Source organism: Passer domesticus, chromosome 10 (genome assembly GCF_036417665.1).
Source record: "Passer domesticus isolate bPasDom1 chromosome 10, bPasDom1.hap1, whole genome shotgun sequence".
NCBI classification, from domain to species: Eukaryota; Metazoa; Chordata; class Aves; order Passeriformes; family Passeridae; genus Passer; species Passer domesticus.
Genome location: NC_087483.1, coordinates 24,755,539 through 24,778,676, shown reverse-complemented (window position 1 = coordinate 24,778,676; position 23,138 = coordinate 24,755,539). Strand labels below are relative to the sequence as shown.

At 36.2% G+C, this 23,138-nt stretch overlaps 1 protein-coding gene and 1 long non-coding RNA gene across 21 annotated transcripts in view; one reads left to right on the top strand and one right to left on the bottom strand.

Annotated features, from left to right (window-relative positions):
- B3GALT1 (beta-1,3-galactosyltransferase 1) overlaps positions 1 to 23,138 on the top strand; it is a 180,269-nt gene that overhangs the window by 93,426 nt on the left and 63,705 nt on the right. The window contains exon 3 of one of the 15 annotated variants that reach the window (XM_064434630.1): positions 14,044 to 14,149. The exons of the other annotated variants lie outside the window; for them this stretch is intronic. The gene's annotated coding sequence lies outside the window, so the exon portion shown is untranslated. Of the gene's footprint in view, positions 1 to 14,043; positions 14,150 to 23,138 lie in introns of those variants that run through there. 15 annotated transcript variants of the gene reach the window in all.
- LOC135308940 (uncharacterized) overlaps positions 1 to 23,138 on the bottom strand; it is a 112,602-nt gene that overhangs the window by 46,983 nt on the left and 42,481 nt on the right. Inside the window, exon 3 of one of the 6 annotated variants that reach the window (XR_010369313.1) lies at positions 16,766 to 17,706. The exons of 4 other annotated variants lie outside the window; for them this stretch is intronic. This is a non-coding gene — a long non-coding RNA (uncharacterized LOC135308940). Of the gene's footprint in view, positions 1 to 16,765; positions 17,707 to 18,438; positions 18,853 to 23,138 lie in introns of those variants that run through there. One more of the 6 variants, XR_010369309.1, reaches the window with a different exon arrangement.

Below are 23,138 nucleotides of genomic sequence, written 5' to 3'. Positions count from 1 at the left end.
TTCTATCAAATTGGCTGGTGGTTTCTGATTATTTCCTCTTGGAAGTAAGATTTAGCAAAGTCCTTGAATACAAATATTTACTTTGTAAGAAGGATGTCCTCATGATAAACCTCTCCTGTAAATACTATCAGATGGAACTATTTCTTCCATATTTTTCTACTGCAGCTATTTTAGAAAAGGCAGCACTCTGACATTCTCTGCAATTTATTTCAGCCATTCTGCATGACTAAGACATTTTGTAAACTCAGAGTGTGAATATAGATTAAGATAATGTGATAAATTATGCAGAATATAATTAATGTGAAAATTGTTAAATGGGCAAAAAGAACAGGAAATTGAGTGAATTTGCATCAAATTCTAAACATTTTACTGTCTATTATCATTTTTATTAATCAGTATAGGCACCCTTTGTTTCTTTTATTTCTCTGAAGGGAAGAAGACAGAATATATTGCTTGGTTAACCTTCTTTTATTTTTCATTTAAAATAAGAGTCTGTACTCTTAAATTGTAGGACTTGCTTTTCTAGAACATTTATAAAGATATAGCTTCCTAAGTACTTGGCGTTATTGGCTATAAAAACCTTCATATATTCCAACCAAGAAAGAGAATCACAATGTATGCAGACTTTGCATCCCTCTGAATTATAGCAAAGTGGCACTCAAATTTTTAGTAAAAGTAGTTGTTTTGTTTAGAGAGTACAATTACATCACAAAATATTTCAGGTTAGAAACATTTCTGATTTTTAGTGTAGAAATGTAGCATCTGTATTGCAAAGTTGTTCTTTGGTAAGAAAGTTTGATAAGAAAATAAAATAAATGTAATTTAACTGCTTGTCAGTATTTTTTTCAAATGAGAAACAGTAAGAACAGTTGGGGGTTTTTTTTTCAACTTTCTTTCAAAATGATTCTTAGTGGGAAAAGCTGTATGATGTAAGACAGTGCTTCCCTAGAAGATGTCAAGGTATTTAAAAGACATGTAGATGCTCTTTGGGACAAAGTTTATTGGTGGACTTGGCAGTGCTGGGTTAATGGCTGGACTTGATGTTCTTAGAGCACTTTTCCAAACAAAATCCAGGATTCTAAGACATAACCCTTGCCATAAAGAAATTCTGTATTTCAAAAAGTAACAATCAGAAATAAATTATGTCTGCAAAAGGCTTCTGTATTGGTATTTTACTTGAAAAGCAATGGAAAATCTAAAATTTCAAGACACAACAGTCTTTAATGTTCTACATTGCTTTTTTATTCAGACAGAAAAGTCTTCATCAGCAAATTGGTTAGTAATAACTCTAATAACTCTCTAGGAATTCATTATACTAATAAACAATTTGTTAAATTAAAACAAGTTAAATTACTGAAAGAAAATTCTCAAATGAGGGTTATAGGCTGAGACTTCCAAAGGAAATCAGTTTTCAGTTATTACTTGTTTTATGGTGTTTAGGTGCCATATGTGTAGATTTTTGCTTCTTTAAAAAAATTTTTAAGACTGTGTGTTTCATAAACTCCTTATTGGGCCTCATTCTGCTGGATACTTGACTTGCAAATTGAATTCTCTGTGAAAGAAGTTTATAATTGTTGTTCATGAGCTCTGCAATAAAACAGATTAGGTTTTTTCCTATGAGCCTACAATTTTCAATAGAATAGGTCCTTTATAAGACATATTTTAACACTCCCGTAGATTAATAATGTGTTAGCAGAAAAAGACAGGTTGAGCCTTGCTCAGTTATCCCTCCATTCCAATTACACTGTGACATTAAATCTTGTGACATTTAATAACAAAGACCATTTCACCCATGGCTGCCTCAACTGCAGACAATTTATGAAACAGCGTCCCTTGCTAAGGAACTGTTCTCAAAGGTGGCCTTCTCACATGCTGATATGTCTAACTGCCCATGTAAATTAAATAAGATGTAGCAAAGTATGTAAAATTGGTCATCTTACACTTACCTGATGGCATTGACTACAGAAAGAGGGGTTAAAGAGCTAGCAGCATTGTTTTTTGCAAGTGTAGTAGTGTTAATGGACCAAAATATGAAAGAACCAGGCTACAAAACAAAGTATTTGCACATATATGTCCTATTTCTTTATAGTCTTTCACATTTTTTAATATGAATTTACAGATTTAAAAATCTTCAACTTTTTTTCAAAAACCTACCATTAAATAAAAATTTAGTGGCACTACTAAATAAGCCTCTGAAGTAAACCTAGTCTTGTCTTCCTCAAGGAGGACTGAGTGACAAGACGCAGGACCAGCTGAAGATGCTGTCCAGGACAAGCATACACACTCCTTATCACAGACTACAGGCAAAGAAAGCTCAGCCAGCTGCTCATCTGGCTCCAAAAGTCAAAGATGCACAGCTGGGTCTGAAATAATTAGCCTTGTGGAAGAGCAACTGGCTTCAGGGTTTGGACTAGATTCTCCATGCGAGACCAAGAAAAAGTATACTAATGCATCAGCTGACTTGAGGATTGTCTTGAGGATTTTTGCAGCAAGTACCACTGCATGGTGGTGTAAAACAATGCTGAAATCATTTCAATTACCTTCTGCCTCTAAAACAATAAGTATATTACGTCAGGTGTAGATAAGACATTTCCATCTTTTCCTGAGAGAACTCAGAAAGAATATTGTGCAAGAAAGGCATTTTTGCCAAATACTAGTCCCCCTGCAAAATTTTACAATTTTCTACCACCATGCACCCTAAAGAAAAACTGGACATAAGGTACACTAAGTGTTGAGTGCTTGCAGAAAACAATCTCACTTTACCCCATTCAATTATTCTGGTTCTAGATGATGAACGTAATGTGAGAGAGATTTCCCTGTGTGAAGGTGGCATGAAAAATACAAGGAAACAGACTGGAAAAGGCTAGACTTGTATACAGCAAGGGTGCACATTTCAAGACTTAATTTAAATTTATATTTTGCTTGAATACCTAGATAGTAAAACAGACTCTTGAAAATATTTCAGTGCATGTTTCTATAGTCCTGTCTCATAGGTTTGCTGTTTCCCTTCCTACAGGAGTAGGACTCGCCATGGGCTTACTTTTTCCACAAACATTGATCAGTGTTTTTTCACCTATAGAGGAAGGTGCAATGGACTCCCTTCCAACAGCCTTCAGCTGTGCAAAACAATTATTTAGCACATGCAGGAGGGCCTGATTGTGTGGAACAGGCAGGCAGCTACAAGTGTTGGAAGTCTCACTGACTTTTTCCTTTGAAAAAATGTTTCTTAAAGCTTCAAATAATGAAATAGTAATAATAAATATCAAATGCTTCAAAATAATGCTGAACTGAGTTCTGAGGCTATGATGATATAGAAATAATTCTCTATAAACATACATCCCTGATCCTAATGCAGGAAGTTGGAAAATATTTATGATGAAGTACAATTAAGGTCTGATTCACTGCCATTAAAGCTGATGAGGGTTCTATCCCTAACTTCCATGGCAGCAGTTCATAAAAATGTATTTACTGGGGAAGGCAAAACTAATTAATATGTATGACTGCATGAATTATTATACACACAGATATTATAGCTCAATACATTCCTTTTTCTAAAGTCAATGCATCTGAAAAAAAGGCAACAATTTTGCCCTGTGTCTAATTTCTTGTTATCATCTTCTTATGATATATTTTAATATCGTATCTTCATGTTTCCCATAAGCTTTCTTTTATGTCTAGAAATGTCTTCAAACTCTTCTATTTTTGCTGTGAGTTAAATTTATATATACATTATGGCCAAGTTTCTGTTAAAAAAAACCAACAAAACTTATCTGTGAAACAGGAATTGAATTTCCTTACTCTACTTAAATGCCAGCAGTAATTACAATGCAGGACTTTGTCTCATGCAATTTCTTTGGGTTTTTAAACCAAGAATTAGAAGTTTGATAGCAAATTCAAATGAACATATTATTTGGTTTATCTGAAAATGCAGAGTCAGATCCAATTAAACACAATTAACTTCAAAAACTGCCATCACTTCTGAGGGTGAATCATATCCCTGCCAGCAGCTGAACCTTCCTGCAGTGGGAGAGTGTCTCCAAAGATTCTCACCAGCCACAAATATCCTTCAGCCAGAGGGACCAACTCTGCTGAGCTCCTAAATGTTGACATTGTCCAGTTAGTGTGGCTGCACGTGATCTGTGCAAATGCAGCACAAGGACTGTTCATTTTTGTAAGACTTTCTTGTGCTTAAATGGGCAGAGAAATTGAAGGACCAGTGAACTGCAACTTGTATGGGACTGATTAACTCTGAGAAGGAGGCAAGAGATGCCAACTAACTACTTCAGTACAAAAATGGTGATCATAGAGCAGTTCTGTACCTTCAAATAGCATTAATTTTTGTCTCTCCTAAAAATCCAACAGCACAGTCAGCTAGAGGATTCTGATAGAATTTGCCTAGAACTAAATAAGAATTTACATAAATGTAGCAATTAATGTATAAAAGTTACTTGTAGATCATAAATAAGTCAGTAATTAATGACATCTTGGCCTCTTTACAAGCTCCAGCAGTGTAAGACAGACCTTGTACAGAAGGAAAGTAGCTATTTTAGAATTCCTTTGCATTCAGGGTCCTCCAGAGAAAAGATTCAACAGGATAGCCCTGCAGAATATCTCATTAATAAATATCTTCTGTGATGCAACTGTAGTGCTATCTTGGCTTTTCTAACTGGACACTTAGGACTTGAGAGCTAGAGAAATAATTTGTCTCTACAGATCATCTCCATGAGTTCACTGCCTGCAATTCTGCATTAAGATGTACAAATTTTTATATGTCACTTTAAATCAGCCTGCAGCAGGTACACAGTTATTTGAAGCTATATTCCAAACATACAGTTTAACAGAACCACATGGGCACAGAAAACCCATTCTGTCACTTAGACTGTCTATCCATTGAATAATTTGCCTAACCTGCATCTCTGCAGTGCTGTGCTGAATTCTCCAACTTTTATACTAAAGTACATTTCTTCAGATGCATAAAAGAACTCCTTGTTCTTCTGTAAAATCTGTTTCCTTTCATCTGAGAACTAAATAAAATATCTGGAATATATGTAGGGAACACAGAACGAGGAGAAGTGAATTTTGGCTATTTCTATATTGAAGGAGACAGATATAGTAAAGAAGACTTCAAGGGCCCTAAAACCATAAAGAACCTTGCTTTTGAGGTGAAAGGTGGAAAATTAAAAATTTTGGAGTAATATTTACAGACAGGAAGATTTTAAGTGCCTGAAAGCTGATGATTCTTCAACACTAAATACTGTCTCCTGGTAGCTGTATTTCCATGACTATAATTAATCAGTAGCAGAACATATGCTGTTAGGCCAACTACAATTTCTGAAAAAATGTAACAGATTCAAAACACCATCTAATTTCATTAATCTCTATTTTTACAATAAGCTCTAATAAGATTTAATGCTAGTAGTCTTTCAAGAAACAGATTTATCTATGGAGTCAAGGATAAAATACATTAACATGGATAAAGAGTTTTACATTCAGGAAGAAAAAACATGGCATATATCTGATTATTTGATTAAAAATGATTAAAAAGTCACATCAATGTGAAGAGGAAAGTCTGAAAGGATCTACACCAACAAACCACAAAAAACACTGTGTTGCTCAGTGATCCTCAGTAAAGCTGATCAAGAAGTTTCAGCCAAATTAAGAATCTCATTCTAACTCTGTGTCCACCCCTGGATTGCAAGACAAAAATAATCTAATTGTTGTTGCAAGTAAATCAGAACTATTGACATGTCAGCTCCATGACTGTCAATCTCCTTGCCCAAAGCTCCCCCCGAACAAACATCTATATATCACTGAACAGGACAACTCACTAGCTGGATGTCAGACAAACTGCTGGAACAAAATTTTCACTTCTCTCCACTACCTTTATTTGCTCACATTTCCTTCCCTTCCAGACATCACCTGAGCCACCATGGTAATGACTATTTTAAAGCACTGTCTCTCCCTTAGCCTGTTAATACTTATTTCACTTGGAAGGAGTAACTTCATGACCATTCCATATTCCAGTTCCCAGATCTGAGTCATCATCCATCTTCTGCCCTCTGTGACTGCGCAATTATTTAAAAGTAAAATGCTAAAAGAGGCACGCAAGTATTTTTAAAACCCAGTCTGTTGTGCCTACATGCCTTCTCTAACAAACACCAATCCTATACCAAAGGTTAAAACTTTCTATTTTGTTGGGAATAACAGCATTTAATCTGAACACATCCTGTCCTTCAGATGTCTACTTACAGCTGAGAAAAAATATTTTTTCATATAACTTATATAACTTTAGTCTTCAGCTATTTCACTGCTTTCAGTTCACAGCAAAGAAAAAAAAGTGTATTCATTTGCCATCTACATTTCAAATGTACCGCAGAAGTGTATTAGATTAAAAAACTGACCAAATCTATGGTTTATATAATTTCTTAAGAGTTGATTTTTCAACTAAGCAATTGCCAGAGCAAGCTATATCCAAGTATTCTACGACAAACACAAGAGACTTAGTCTTGCACCAAGAGACTGAGACTTGGACACATTTCCCCCTACAGTACACATTAGCATTTCCATTCCTCCCTTCAAAGGGTGTCAAGAATGGCATTGTCACAGACAATTTTTCCATTATATCCTGGAAAAAAATTGAAAAATCATGAGATAGAAGAATGCTTCTGTGAGGTAGCTGAGATTGCTAATGTAAAAAGTGACTTGTGCTACAATGACATAGAAAATGTTCATAACTGGCATTTGAGGAAGGGCAATGACACTGATTATTCTATCACAGACCATGACATGAAATTATGTTCCAGTGTGATAACCTATGACCCCAGCAGGATTAGACAGATGTGTCACAGCTGGTTACTACCTGAAGCCAGAAGGTACATACTGTACTAAGTGACTGCTGTGTGAATGCAGGCGTGTTTGTAAAGCTGCACTGCAGCAGAAAGATGCAAAGCAATTGTAGCTGCCTGGCAGAACAGAAGCGTTACAGTCATATCAGTGTGGCCATGCTTCCAAAAGAGTGTTTAACAAACTTCTTTTTCCTTTTTCTTCTTGCGTGCATGCTTCATACTGCACACCCTAGACAGAACCTCCTGCATCCTGTGCAATCAGGGTGTTTCATTTATAGAAGCAGCTCTTCTTTTAATCTGGGTCACCTTTAATAGCAACCCCTCTCAATTCTCATTTCTCACTCAATTGGTGTCCTTCAATAAGTCTTCTCTTGTTCTGCTGCCATGACTGCAATTCACAGAACACTGGATTATGCTATAGTTACTGATGTCTATTTGGACATATATTTTAATGGATAGTCTGGATATAACACCAGGTTAAATTCAGGGACACACTAACTCAATGTGAAGCACAACACAGAAAAGACAACATTCAAATGAGAGTTTGCTTGCTAACACTGCAAGCGTATGAAATTCAAGAAACATATATCTACTTTACACTTTGTTCCTGTCCAGGATAAACAGGCCTGACTCACTATTTGCTGATTGGGCACCACCAGCACCATCTCAGGTGGATAAACTTGGTAAGCTTCAGCTACTTAGATAAAACAGACCTCACCCATCTGTTGGAAGACCAACATGTCCTGAGTCAAGAAGCTCCTCGCACATTTCATGTTCCATGGTGCTTATACGGGGTTTTCACTTATTCATTGGCTGAAGCAAAGCAAAACAATTACTTTTTCGGCTTGCTGAGGCTTCTATGCCTCTATATGCTGAACTCAGGCTTACATCCAGGCAAATTCAAAACCCTGAAATTCTAGCTAGATATGGAGGGAAGTCATCAGCAGCTCATATCATTCTGTTTCCCACTGGTCTGAAACTTCATCCATTGTCAGGCCAGGAAGGGGGCCAAACAAGATCAGAGAGTGCCCAATAGTTGATTTATACAGGCTGCACTCACTGCCGTTTGCTGTCATGCAGTGTAGATAAAGCAGTCATCCAAGGAATAAGAACCATCTTTCAACCACTGCCTTAAGCATATGTAAGTGCAAAATTTTTTCAGGCAAAGCTATTCCAGTTTTGGGTCTCTAGCGACACATGAGGCAGAGATAATATCAGCTAGAAGAAATAGGAGCAAAAGCAAAGATGTTCTTAATGATACACAAAATTCTAATTAAAATGTCTCAGCAAGCATCGAAATTTATTTGCCACTGCTATTGTGACACGCATACTGAATTCAAGTATGCATGTAATCAGTGCTAATCTGTTCCAGTGCTTGCAATATCAGCAACATCAATGCAGACCACAAGCAGAATTACACAAATAATGAGGACATCTCAGAAACACAATTTAGAAAGGTCCTTAAATATCATACAAAACAATAGCAAGATTGCAAGAAATTCTGTGACCTCAGAAAACTGTCTAGTTCTCCTTCAGGCCTAATTGCAACCTGCAGCTGGGGGCAGTACTTGTTCCTTTTAACAAGATATCCCTGGTAAGGAAAAGCGTCAACACAACTGCTACAATTATTTCTATCTTAACAATAAAGATTCTTCCTGCCTGCCTACAGTCCAGACCAGGACTTGTGTGTCTGTAGAAGCCTATTTCATTTGTTCTACTGGAAAGGAGAACATAGATATTTTAATAGGCTTACTTTTCTTGGTCCTGTTCCTTCATGTGTTCTTTATGAATTGATACCTATGCACAATTTTAAGATCTCTTACAATGCATATGTTGTTTAATATGATAGTTTGCCTATAATTTAATTGATGCCAAAACAGAAGAACCTATGAACATTTTTAATGAGCCAGCTTGAGATTACCTATTCATGTTTCTTTATTTTTAAAAATGTACCTCAATAGCTTCCTTAGGGATCAGGGGCACTGGTTGAGCAATCAGTTAATGATTTTTATCATAATTGCAAGATTTAGCATCTGCCAGATCAAAACCTGTTTCATAAAGAACAGAAGGCCTGACCTTGAGTGGAAAATAAATCTCAAGTTACAATTATGAAAATTATACTTTCTCCCTTTTCCAGGAAAAGCTTGCCAAGAAAGTTAAATTAATTTCAGAAATATGTAGGGATGCGGCTGTTAAATTACATGGAAATCTGAATATAAAAATTCCTTCAAGATCTTCTTCCAAAGTATTCTAAAATCCAAGTCAAGCGTATTTTAATCTTGCACTAGTACAGACCTACTTGCTTCTCTAAAAGGCCACCAAAATGCCACTGAAGTTAAAATGGATGAGTTAACCTTTTGAAAAATACTCACAGCACCACAATTATTCTGACCTTTGACTGTACAATCTTTTAACTTTCCTAGCTATTCATTTAATGCCCATTTGTAATTTTTAAAATTATTACTACACGATTGAAAACACTTTTTTGGCAATCCATCACTGTGACATGTAGAAGTTTGCAACAATGAAGTATTTTGGTACAGGCAGTTTTAATTATTTGACCAATAATAAATAAGGCAAGGACCTATATGTAGGGGAGGCAAAAACTATCAGAGGGATGGAAGCCCACAGAGAATTGCTGTGAAATGTTTTTACAATCATTTTAATGCATAAAGCTGCTTTGATGGATAGATAGGTGCTGAGATTAAAAAAAAAAAGTAAACAAACTAAACCCTTCCAGCCTCCCCCCCAAAAAACTGACGTGGTTATGGCTCATCCTTCAGCAAGTAAAGAAGAAAGACTCATCTCCACAGACTTGGAGACTTCACATCAGCTGTAAGAATAGAGAAATGGTCTGGATTCCACTAAATCCTGTACAGCTAAGGTAGAACAGGAATTCCTATCTTGATTCTGTTCATAATGAAATGGAACTTGCACTGACTAGCACTAAAATAATATCAACAGTTATGAAACCATAGTTTCTGCCCCACTCCTTCCAAGTTTGGAGATTGACAAAGATTACCAGTACTCCTCCACTGACAATTCTGTAGATCTTTATCAGCAGCCCACTACTTGAAGCACTGGTGACAGTACGTTTTGGTCAGCAATGTGACTGCACAGACCAAGTGACCTCTTGGGCACTTGTGCATCTCCAGGATACCGTTGCTACATGGCCTCCTCTCTTAAACGCAGAGAATCTAACTGTGCAGGGCCATTTCAGAACGACAACACACAGTGCAGGGCGTTAGCAAAGTCAGAACACACATCTGCCCAAATCCCACGTTGAAACAAATTCATACATAATGGGAAACAGAATGTGATGTCAAAAGGAAATCTATAAATCAGATGTGATGTTACCACATTGAGCCAACAGAAGAGCACAACAGCAGCACCAAAACAAAACTAGTATTTATTATGAAGTTCCACTGGCTATGGCAGTACCTTTAAACCTACTGCTCAGTAAGAACCAGCGAGTGATCAACATGAGCTCTTAAAGTCACTCGTGCACTGATAAATATAAAAGCCAAAAAGGAAAAGCATCCATAATTCAGCAGTTCTGTCACTTAAACTTCTGTCAGCCCTTCCTTATCACCTAGAATTGTTGAAACTGTAAAACAGAAACATGTAAAATTAAAAAGAATAAAAATTAAACAACTTAAGTGAAGTAAGGCCAAAAAATGTATCATGAGCCAACTTCTAGATCTTGAGTAACTCTCAGGAACTGCAATGCACAAATCCTGGAGGTAATAACAACAAAATCCATTTTAAAACACTACCAGTATATGTAGCTATGTTAAAGAAAGCATTCAGACTTTTGATTAACACCATTATTTCAATTGTTTCATAAGAATTTTAGAATAGCTCATTCTCTCTTACAGCAAGCTCAATGGATAATACTGTAGCTCAACTTTCCTACAGAAAAGCAGCCTATATTTCATTTTAAGTTATTTTACTGCTACCATATTATTTACTGCAATTTTAATGTCTCTCCTTTATTTAACATTCTCCAGATATGCATTAAAAAGAAATCTGAGAGTTTACAGTGAATATCACTTCAGCATTAATCTCTCAGCACACAATGGAATTGTAACAAGTCATTCCTACATTCAAACTTTGAAGAGATTTTTAATGACTGAAGAAGAAATGAAACTTCCAAGAAGTTCACTAGAAACATGCCAACTTATACAAGAGGAAAAAAATCCTAGAAACAAGACATTTTAGTGGGAGGGGAAAAGCAATCACTGAATTTTCTAAAGCAGTAAGAAAATTGACATGTAGACGGGTTTAAATCACAGTGGAAATAAAGTAAATATCAAATGAGAAAAGCTGACCACTGCATCCCAATGGAAATGCCTTAAATTAAAGCAGAGAGATGCAAGAGTGAGAAACTTCTAACAGTAACCTTTTGAGATCAGGTTTGCATTACAAAATTATTTGCAGAAGATAACTAAACCCTCATCCTGTGTGACATGGTTCAGAATTAAAGGCTAGTGTAGAGACAATTCCTTCTCTGGCTGTTCTCATAATCTGAATAGCAGGAATCCAAGGCAGTCATTCATGAACATGAAGAGCTAGACTGAAAATTGATTATGTTAGGATGAAAAATGTTCCATAGAACTTCCATTAGGTATGCTATTACATTATCAGATCAAATATATAAGGACATAGCCATAACATTAAACATAATATGCTATGAAGCCCAGCATTTTTCCTCTTAATGGAACCTTGAAAACATGTCAAATATATCCCACATATTATTCATCAAACTGACACCTTTTTGACTGGCAATTTTTTACTTTTCAGTATATATACAGAATATGTATTTCTGACAATTGTTTAAAATGAAGTAGTCTTATCAGATGTGCACTGATGAAAACAACTATCACCTAAATATTTACTTCTGCTGACAGCAGAGGTAGTTGAAAGCAGCACTACCTCTAGACTGTGCTGTCCCTTACAAGTGTTCAAAGTTAGAAAAGAGAAAGAGCACCAGAAATTGGAGGTTTTAATGAGAATTTGCAAATTTGTCAAAATTAAACCATCATCTAGACGACTGAATGATTTCAATAAAATTACAGCAGAATTCAAAAGCAGATCTTCAGAGGAAGCCAAGAGAACCAGATTCTCACAAGGAAGTTTCCCTGGTTTTCTGTCAGCACATTTACCCACTTAGCCAGCAACTTGCTGAAGGCTAAAACATAGAAATCAGCCCAGTCTGAAGCATGCAGGTGTTTCATTTACCATCTCTTCACAGAGTGTATCAAGAATAAGACTGAATAACCTAAATGTCACACCATTGAAATTAAAAATGCCCAATGTATAATATTTCCAAAATGAAAGAAGTTCTTCACTGACTTCTGACATTATCCATCAGGTATATTTAAGTTGAATTAGGCCACTGGAAACCTTTTTCAAACTTGAAATCATCATACATCATTACAGTTTCATTGGCTAAAATGGCTAAAAAACATCGGGAGCAGCATCACCATTTTCACCTGGCAAATAACTGCTATTAGGATCTTATGTATAGAGACATAGTAACAGAAACATAGGTAATTATCAATACCTAAAATTAAGAGACAGTACCGTTTTTCTATAACTTTACAATTCAATGTAACTTGGCATTTTAGTATTCTGTACAGGAAACTGTGTTAATCCTGGCCTTATGTAATGCTTAATATTACCTGCAAAGGTGGGTAAACTGTTCCATTTATTCAGAAGCATGGATGGCTGTCTCAAAGCATAAACAGAAACAGCTCCCTAACTGCCAAAGATCAGTGCCGGAAATTTAAGATGTTGTCTTAAGATTTTCTGAAAAAACACCAACAGATGTAGTTAGGGATTGAGGCAAAAATAGTGTTAAGTTCATCCACCTTCTTTCTGTTCTATGAAAGAATGTTACAGTTCAACAGTGAAAAGATCAGCATTTGGGAATTAGCAGATAAGAAGAGAAAACTTGCCAGGCACTCTAGACATCAGTTTCTGTTACTCAGAATTGAAAAGCTTTTATCTTATTCTTTGTTGCAGTCAAAAGAGATGACCTGCTTCTCATGCTTTGAACAGTGGAGTGGGTCCAGGAATATATTAAATTGAAGTATTTTTGGTTTTCTGTCATATATGTTTAAAAGCAAAGTTTAGAGTTGCCTGTTTGTGCATTCTAAGTGTATTTCTGAACCTGGTCTTGTAATGAACATTACGTGTACTAGGTTTTCATGCACAAGATTTTCCACTAGAAGAAAAGAATTTTGATCACAGTCCATTGTGAGAGATGAAAAATAATGGAACAATTTTTTCAGGGATAGAATTCTAGTTCACTAATACCAACATGTGTCCTTCCTGTTAAATACCAAATTCATCTAGCCCTAGCATTACATTCACAGGCATAACAGCAGTAAGAATGCACAGTAAGATCTCAGCTAATACCACTATTTCCTTCTTGAACACTGTAGAGACATGAAATCCAAAGCCTACACATGGAACACATTAATGTAGAAATCTAAACTATCTTAAACATAGGAAGATATAAAAAGCATAAGAAAGTAAACCTTTCAAAGAAACTTTTCATGAACTGGAATGCAATAAATGCTTCTGGAAGTTGAGAAAAAAGTAGTTCTCAAGGACATGTGGTAAACCATCATTTATCATGGTCTCTAAATGTGTGATATAGATGTATGGTTAGTAACACATTTTACTCTCAATGGTACACAAACTGGGATCTGAAAGTAATACAGTCAGTGATAAAACCAGCATGTCTCCTTGTACCATGCGGGAAGAAAACTGCATTTTGGCTTTATTGCATATAAGAATGTGAGAAAAAGCACAAAAATCTACCACCTATTGATAATCACAGATGAATTTATGGATTCAAAAACTATAAATCCTGTGAATTTCCCAAGAAATGTTATTTTACTATTTATTCATTTTTGTAGAGCTCCAATTCCTGAATAGTTTATTCCAGTAAGACATTTTAGAAATAATTTTTACTGATGTTTCCATGGGGAAAAAAAACCATCCTTTTTATTTATTTATGTCCAGTGTGTGACTCAAGTAATGGAATTCTTCTACTGTCTGCTGAAAAGTGTTTTAGTGTAACAGATATTTACATATATATTCCTGATTTTCAGAATGATTTCTCAAAAAAACTTTATAAATAGTGAGAAATCATTGCACTACAGGTGTGTACTCATTCCACTTACAGGTAACTAATTATAAGCCAAGAAAGCCTAAGGAAACTTCCTTTGATACTGAAGTTCCATTTTCCCTTGAATGATCTTCAAGCAATAAATATCTCCACATTCACCCTGTAGCATGTAAGTAGGATATAACCTGTGATGGTCAAGGATTCACCAAGGATGGTAGTCCAGCAGCAGCATTCACTCCTCCTGTGGCATGAAAGCCCAACTGCACTAAAAGCAGACCTTTCACCCTTGGAAACAGCCAAAACCAGTCCAGATGTGGTCAGGGCAAACAGTTCTAGGTGGTCCTGAGGTTGGACCAGTTGACCTGCAGAGATCCCTTTCAACTTCAACTGTTTCGAGATTCTGTGAAAACGGGAGCTGTAAACACCTCTTGTTTAAGTACAGTGAAAAATGCACTGTTACTACCAGAAATTGGTACCTCACTTTCTGTGGCACTTCAAGGACAAGAACTCAGGCCATGTTCCTCTCACTGATTAGCTGTGAGCACCCAGTCTGTCCCAGCTACCTGTGTGCAATCCAGCCCAGGACCCAGCACACACTCAGGGATGTGCTTACCTCCAGACACACAAACAGCCCAACACAGTCAACCAGTGCTTTTGTATGCTTGAAGGCAAATACACCCTTGAATTTATTTTAGATAAATCCCTTTCATTTATTGTAGGTAAATGCTTTTAGAACAATGTGGTGCTTAGGATTTAAGATTTACTAGAGTTTATTACTCTTGTGAACAGTATTCTGCATTTTGAACTCAAAACCTGTCATGTTAAAATAACACAAAACCAGTGAGAAAAAAATCACATACCTACGCTGATTCAAAGTCAGCACATCATCTCAACAGTAAATTTGTGGAAATTATTAATAATTTACTTGCCATTCATAATTTACTTCATATTTTTTTGCCTTTTTTACTTACTAATTAAATGTCTATGAGTGGATCACATTTTTCTCCTATTTATTATTCATTACAACTGTTTGCTGAATAATTTCTGCAAACAGTTCCTCCTTTGTAGCTCAATCCCATTGTGAATGTTTATTATTCAAAATTTAGTCTGTGAAACTAATTTAGCCATGTATTAGACTTTGTTCAGTGTTTGCCTGAACATTATTTTTATAACCACTATGAGTCCTCCAAATACCCTCCTCTCAAGTATGAACTTAAATTGTATTCTTCCATGAACATTCCTGTAAAGTTCCTTTGCTAAAACATTCATCACAAGCAAACAGCATGAAACAACTGAATTTTAAAATCTGTATAAATAATGTGGGTTATTTTGTCTTCAGGACCAACTAAGCCTACCAATAAAAGACAGAACAATCTCAATTCCTGACCTGCTAAAATGACCCAACAAGAAGGTCCTATTCATCTCCTCCTAGTCAAAATAAGGAACATCACAGTAGCAGAAGTAGGTGTTTGGGGTTTTTTTGCGTGTTTCTTGTACCAAGTTTTGCCAAGTATTCCAAGCACTGCTTGAAGCAATACAGGAATCATTTATTTAATTGCTACATCATTGCAGGGTGACTCTAAAACTGCTAGGGTTTTAGTGGGAAGGAGAAGAGGAAAATGGAAATATACAAAAGAAAAGTGTATAGTTTATACATTACACACATCTTCCAGAGCCCCAGAATTTTCACATAACCAACCTCCAAGTATTTGTAGAGATTCTCATCACATGCCTTTTCACTTTATTTTTCTGGTTTTATTACATTTTGAGACCTGGCATACATTTGCTCATGTCTTCAGACATCTTGCAGTCTGAAGGACCCAACAATTTTTTGAAATCCTCATTTAGCAGCTGGGACTTAAAGGTGAACACAAGGTATTGAGAGATATGCACTGAATACAAGAGACTTGGCATTGCTGAAAGGCAGCAGTGCTCCAGAGCTCCTTCACAAATTTGAGAGGTGAAATATTTGCCCAACTGCATACAATCACCCAACAACACACATCAAATTACTGCTCAGGACTGTAGCATCAAGAATTAGAACTGAAATAACATCATAACGATACACAAACTCACAAGAACTTTTCTGCAGAGGGATGAATTTTACACCAATTCACCCCTTTATGGTTAATTTAATCTGAATTCAAAGGCAGTAATACTATTAATACTAGCAATGATCTGATTCAAAATTCAATGACTGGTAGAATTAACCATTCCACTGGATTTTAAACAAAGCATTCAGAATTTGTCTCTTTGGGAAACATCTTTTTTTTAAATGTACAAATGAAAAATAATATTTTTAAATTTTGCTCCATTTCCACTAGTGGAAGACAACTTAGCCATATGTTCCTCTCCAGGAAAGATCTCATATTTTCTCATGGAATTTCTAGCTACGTTCTCTTACCAGTGTGCTTTGTTCTTTCTGTTAGATCCAGCCTTATTTATGGGTAATGGTGCAGTGGGAGTAGTGGTTTAGAATGAATAAGCATTTGAAGCACAGTACTGATTTAGAATAGTGGAAAAATACCATCATTAGAATACACTAAATGAGAAAAAAAAATCAAACCAGGAGGGAAAACTTGTGGGGTTTTTTGTCAAAAATATTTTGAGATATTTTTGTATTAATTTTGCACATTTTACATATTCTGTAGCCATTATCTCTCCCCCAATAACATGAATAATTAATCTAGTATCATCACTCCTCACGTCTTATAACAGTTAAGGCTTTTTTCCAGCTGGAAATCTATGCACTGGTTACATTGTTTATTATCACTTCAGAGGTACATTGCACATAGACAATTTTTGGATCTTTTTCCTTCCAGGTTAGGAGCTGAGATTTTTTTCCCTTTCTTATGTGTTATCTTGGTGTGGATGAAGCCACAGACAATAGCACACACAGCATCCCACAGGGAACTGTAATACATTTCATGTCATTGAGCTAGCCACAGTTAAGAATCTACACACTGATAGTGAAAGTTATGTTATAAACTATTCCATGCACTTGCAATTTCTGAAAATTCAAAACTTTTACAGCCTCATTAAGGAAGCTTCTTGTCTAACATAGGTATCTTTAACTCAATTTTGATGTCAGCCCCTGAGCAATAGCCAGGTACCACCACAGCAACTTCACTTTAGATTGTGCTGTCATTGGATTTAATGTTCATACCACATTTTTTAGGACACTGTGAATCTTGCAATGAATGTCATAGATGCTACGAGGAGACACATCACTTTCACTATATAAGCTAAAAGAAAAGCTTTAGTGAGTGCCTGTGTAAGATCAAGAAAAATGTTCAAAGTACATTAATATGGTAGTTCTTTAAAAGAAAAATAAGCTCAATGATTTCTAGTACAAATACAGCTATTTATATACAAGATGTCAGACCTTACATCTCCTTTCCAAATACTTTATAGACTATGGGTACCTGATGGTCTATTAGCTTAGACTTCTTCAGGTGCATATGCTGACCACTTTAGGTCGTCAGGCAGTGGAGATAAAAACAAAATACACATCCTGGAATTTTTCCCTTTGTTCGTACTTATTCCCTTTGGAAATATAGGAGTTATCAGGGAGTGGTGTTTTTAAAATAAATTCTAGTGGTCCAGTGAATTAAACCTGCTTGAGGTGTGTTTTTCTCTGTGTTGCCAGGAGAGGTTCATCAGGACAATCTCTATCTGTCAGCAGTTCTTCAAAAACCTTTTAGCAAGCCTGCAATAGTACTGCCATAGAGATGTAGATAAGTGACACTGATTACAGAAAGAAAATCCTACCAAGCTTACTTCCAATTGCTGGTGAAGAATACACACAGGATTAATGTGCATGCTTCACTGGAAAAAAGAGTTGTATTTTATTTATTATGAATCTCAGACATTTGGAACTTTATTCTTCCATGACAGAGTTGTTTTTCATGAGTTATAGAAATGGTTTTGCAACCAGTTACATGTTTTCAATTTTGCAATCTTCTTTCCCGAGCATTAAAGCAAGCTCCATGAAGTTAACAAAAATTAATAATATCTAACTGGCTGACAATGCTGCAGGTCTATAATTGTGTATTACCTTGCAACTCTATATTGTCTAAATGATTTCTTGTTCCTTTTGGAAATTCCAAACACTGCTGAAGGATTACTTCTAGAGAAATACTTCTTATTATAATATTGTACAGAAAATTAAAATTCTTATTCACATGTAGACAATATTTTGCTGAAAGACATTTAATATTAGTTTAGAACCTTCTTACTGACAGCTGCTCAGCAGGATAAAATCTCTTTATTTGATCAGTCTTCAGGCAGTCTCATGAAAGCTGTTACTAAGAAAGAGTAATTAGGGTTCTCCCTCTCTTTCACCTTCAGTAATGGGTTTATCTAAATGTGCAAGGAGGCTTAACTTTTAATGTTTTTAATCTACATATATATAGAGGGGGATTAAAACTAGAGGTCCTTTTTAACCCAAACTATTCTATGATTTATCAAAAGTAAAAAAACCCTGAAAATGGATAAATACAAAACAAAACCGTGAAGTTGTTTCATAAAATTGAAAAATAGCAGAAATTCTGAATGATAGTTAAAAGACTCTGTTAGTAAAATAGTTGCTTCAGGGAGCAGTTCACTATGATTTGCTGACTTGTTTTTTGGTACCACCATCTCCATTTTGCTGTAATAAACTTCAGATTACAGCACCATGTCACATGAAAAGGGGAGATTTCCTTTACCCTTTCCTTTACTCCACTCTTCATATTTGTCTGCGCGTACCCCAGGGAAGCTGAGATCCTTGTACCCAGCCAGTCTGCCAGTGCCCGTTAGGGATATCCTTGACTGAGCAGTCCTGCTGGATTGGAGGGGGCTCAATTGACTTACTCAGGGATACACCTACAACATAAAAGGGAAACCCTTCAGCAGGTCTTTCCACTTTATGATCCCTTAGTGAGTGCTCCTCTCCGAGTTACCCACTGCCAGCAACTGCCAGTGCCCGTGCAGGATTCAGACCAGCAACAGACAGAATAACACTCTTTATTAATAAAAATTGTGACGGATTAAGGTTCCAGGATTCTCAGTGATATCATCTGACCACAAAAACATATTCAAAGAAATATACAGACAAGTTCTAATCCCTAATAAAAGTATTTAGCACGTACAGAGCATGGTTCTTACCCAATAGGCATTCCTATTGGTAAGAAAACATATTCAGCCTGTTGAACAATCCCAAGAGTAATGATGGAGTCTTCCCTAACTTATCCCCCCATTCTTGGCTTACTTTGATACAATTTCTCAGTATTCAGGGTGCTTGAATGACTTTAGCCATACATACCTTTGTTTCCTGAGTGCTGTAAAGTTGTCTCACTTTGCTTTTAAAGACACAGTCAAAAAAATATAGAACACATTGCCAGAGAGGGGTGGTTTTACCTTGGGAGCACTTTGGAATGGAGGTGGTGTGTTGATATTGCAATTAGGCTGTAATGAACAAAGTTCATCTAAGGAGAGGGATTTCACCACTGCTGTTGGTTCAGCAGCAGGACATCCTTCCCCCCTCTCCCCTGGCTGACAGTTGCTGTGTGGCTTCTCAGCTGCAAAGTACCATCGAGTTCCCCTCCCTGCAAGGACTTCAACAGAACCTGACCACGGTGCCCCCACTCTGCTCCACCCTCCATTTCATCCCCTTTAGCAGATGCTGTGGTTGCACACTGCGGGTGTGGGGAATCATCGTGGAGTAGGTCTTGAGCATGCCAATCACACTGCATTCAGGGAGAAACAACTGTATTTTACCCTGTAATTTCTGTACTATTAAAACTTCTGTTAGGATGCAAATACAACTTCTGTTTCCTGTAATTTTAAAACAGCCATCTTTCCACACTGCCACTTAAAGAAAAAAAGGAAACTCTTCATTCTGCCTAACACATGTAGGTTCTCCAATCTTTGCTTCCTACTGATCATTAATGTTTAGAATAACCTTTGTACATGTTTACTGTCGCCCTTTTCCCTAGTGACCTAAAGATGCATTAATCAGGCATAGAAGATGGCAAAAGCCATATGAGATATTATTTCCTAAAAAAAAGGAAATTTTGAAGTATTTTCACCCATCCACTGTGTCTATTAATATCAAAATGCCAGGTTCTGAGCGTACAGGGCTCAGTTTACTCACACAGTAACGAATATTCTGTTTGTGACCATGGTCATGCCTCCCTGCATTGCAGTCCATAACGAACTGTAGGGTCATTCCCAAGCTTTACTCCCAAGTCTTGTGGGACAACTTAAAAGATTAATTAGATGTATATTATGAAGCTTTCCAAATACCAAAACACAAACAAAATTGATTTTCTCATTTTTATCTCATGGACCAGATTTCTTTTCAGTTGGACCACAGCCGACCACATATTCACATTCTCCCAATTACAAGACATGAAAACTCTTCATTTTGTTCTTGATACTCATTTCCCTGAAGCTTAATTTAGGTACTATACTATCTTGTGTAACTGGTTTTATGTCCATTAATATACTGTTCGTTCAGAAAAACAAACCAAGCAACAGCAGCAGCATTCTGCCTGTGGATTTATCCAACATCTGATCTCCAACCTTTTCTATTTTATACAAAAAAACTGAGCAAGAGAGCTCAACTTTCCTGCCATAAAGACAGATTCCATCTAAGTGGGTTTGGAGAAGACAAAATGTTAATCCTGACCTGAACTGACAGTATTTGTAACTAACCACACAAATAGACAGGATTTAGGATGTTAATTGGGTGTCATACTGCAATGCTTAACTTGTAATTCCACATTCAATGGACTTCTGAGAAAAGCTGGCTTAAGAAATTCCTGCCTTTCCTTTGAAGCACTGTAAATGCTTGTGGAATTCTGCTATAAACTATGTAATGAACTGATCCAGCTTAAGAATAACTCTCCAGAAAAAACTGTTTTCCCAAGTTGGTATGCTTATATCAGTACAGTATATATTTTAACAATACAGTTGGGAGAGCTGTCCTTTGCCACATTAGGGCAGGACCACATGGTCATGGGTCAGTCTCTCATCAGCAGAGCCCTCCATATCCAGATTTTTAGCCCCAGAGCACAGGCTTGCTCATTTTTCCACCTTGTAAAAGCAACTCTTAGCTCTGTATTTCAAAATTTTCAAAAGTTGGCTGCTTACATGAGAACAAGGAAAAAAAAAAGCTGATTTATTCAGAAATTCCCAGCTTCCATCATCAAATCACTTTTTTAGTAAAGATGTGTTGAAGATATCACCAGGTAAGAATTCTGGAATGTGTCATTAGGTCAGTCCAGTGTATCTCAATGTGGACCTGAAATACTGATATAACTTTAAAACAAAAATGGCATGGGCTGCTCTTCATGTAGATCCCAAGCATGAGTATTTTGCAATTGACTGGAGTATGTCATATGGAGTAAAAACGCCAATGGGGGTTTTAGGCTAAACTCTAGAACAAAGATTATGAGAAAGATTTTCGTAGTACCTTAACAAAATGGCTTCTTCTATAGGCATAAGATTGAAAATGAAACATGTCTTGCTGAGTCCTACTCATCTGTGAAATATCAAGAGTCAGCATTTTATAATTTAAAAAAAAAATCTTGTCACTGCAGTGCATGGAAAATATGAGATTCAGAGGATGAAAGCCAGCTGTGTAGGGAATGACCTTGACATTTGTAATCCCACTTTCCTTTGCTACAGAAACGAAAGAAGGTCCAGGTCTTATACTAGAAAAAGTAGAGCAGATACCAGAATTTAAGTTTTGCCACTGCAGTCAAAACTGCTGTGTATTCTGGGCACAGTCTGGCACACAAAGGCTTATGTTTGCTGAAGTTTTAACAATTCACAGGTACAAGTTAAGTGAATTGACTTGCTCTTATTAAAAAACCACAGCTCTGGACAAATAATAAAAATTGTGTTCTTTGAGAAATTAGCTAAGTATTTCACATTAGTCACTCAAACTGGTCTGTAGTTTGAGGATATATTATTGTGTCATAGTACCACGCTGTAAAACAGAAATAATAGGAAATACTCATTCCACAAGAATACTATAAAATGCAAACACTAACATTTGTAGTTTTCATGGAGCCCATCAGTCTTATGAGAAAATCAACAGTGTCATATTCAGAGAAAGATCTGAATGCTGCAATGAGTCAGAGGGCCACAAACCAAATGAAGCTCATCTTTAAATGATATATTTGCAAAATGTCTGTTAAATCAGTACTGTCTATCTTGTGACCTGAATGAGGCAGGCAGGGAAAGAGTTGGAGAAGAACAGTGTGCTCTCACATAATTAAAGTCTGTATCATAATACAACACATTTCAGCCCAAATACTTTAAAAGTTTGGCTAAGCTCCTAGCAACTGAATGAAAATTGTTACAATGAGAAGTTCTGGGAACTGTAAATATAGCCTTGTTCCCTGCCTTCGATCTAATATACATTTATTACAAAAATCCCCATAAAACTAATGAAACACTTTGCAAACTAACACAAGAATAATTTCAAATACCATTCCAATGGTGGAAGATAGAATATTTCAAAAGGCTTTATGTTTTAACAATTTTGAAGCAGAAATTCTCTTTTGAATAAGAGCTACTTAGTTATTTTCTATGCAAGACAAAAATTAGGAATAAAAAAAATATTACAAGATCTGTTCATGATTTGAGTCTAATATAATCACTCAGATTATGACCTCAGAGTCAGTGTGGTTTAATTAATATTTAAGTGCATGTACTATAGCTACATTTAATTACAATCCCAGATTCCTATCTATTATCTGACAGATGACTGCTACTATTTGGCATTCAAACAGCTTCCAAAAAATAGGAAGTGAAAAACCCACTAAGAATAACAATTAGTTGACACAGCACTCTGTTACACAAAACAAGGCTACAGTAAATGCTACATCTCATAAAGACACACACACACACAAACTTAGTCATCAAAGTACTGAAAGTACTGAAGCACAAGCAGGCCCTAAACTGAGTTTGGTTTTGTTTTCTCTTTGTTTAGATGATGGTCTCACATTTCAGCTCTGCAGATCAGAGGTTTGTGTGGTAGTGCCCATGAGACCCTAATATCACAGATAAATCTGAAGAATCAGAACCCTCAGATCAATGTTTCTGAGGGTAAACCTGAGCACTGCATTCATACCAATGCTGTACAATATTCTGTATGC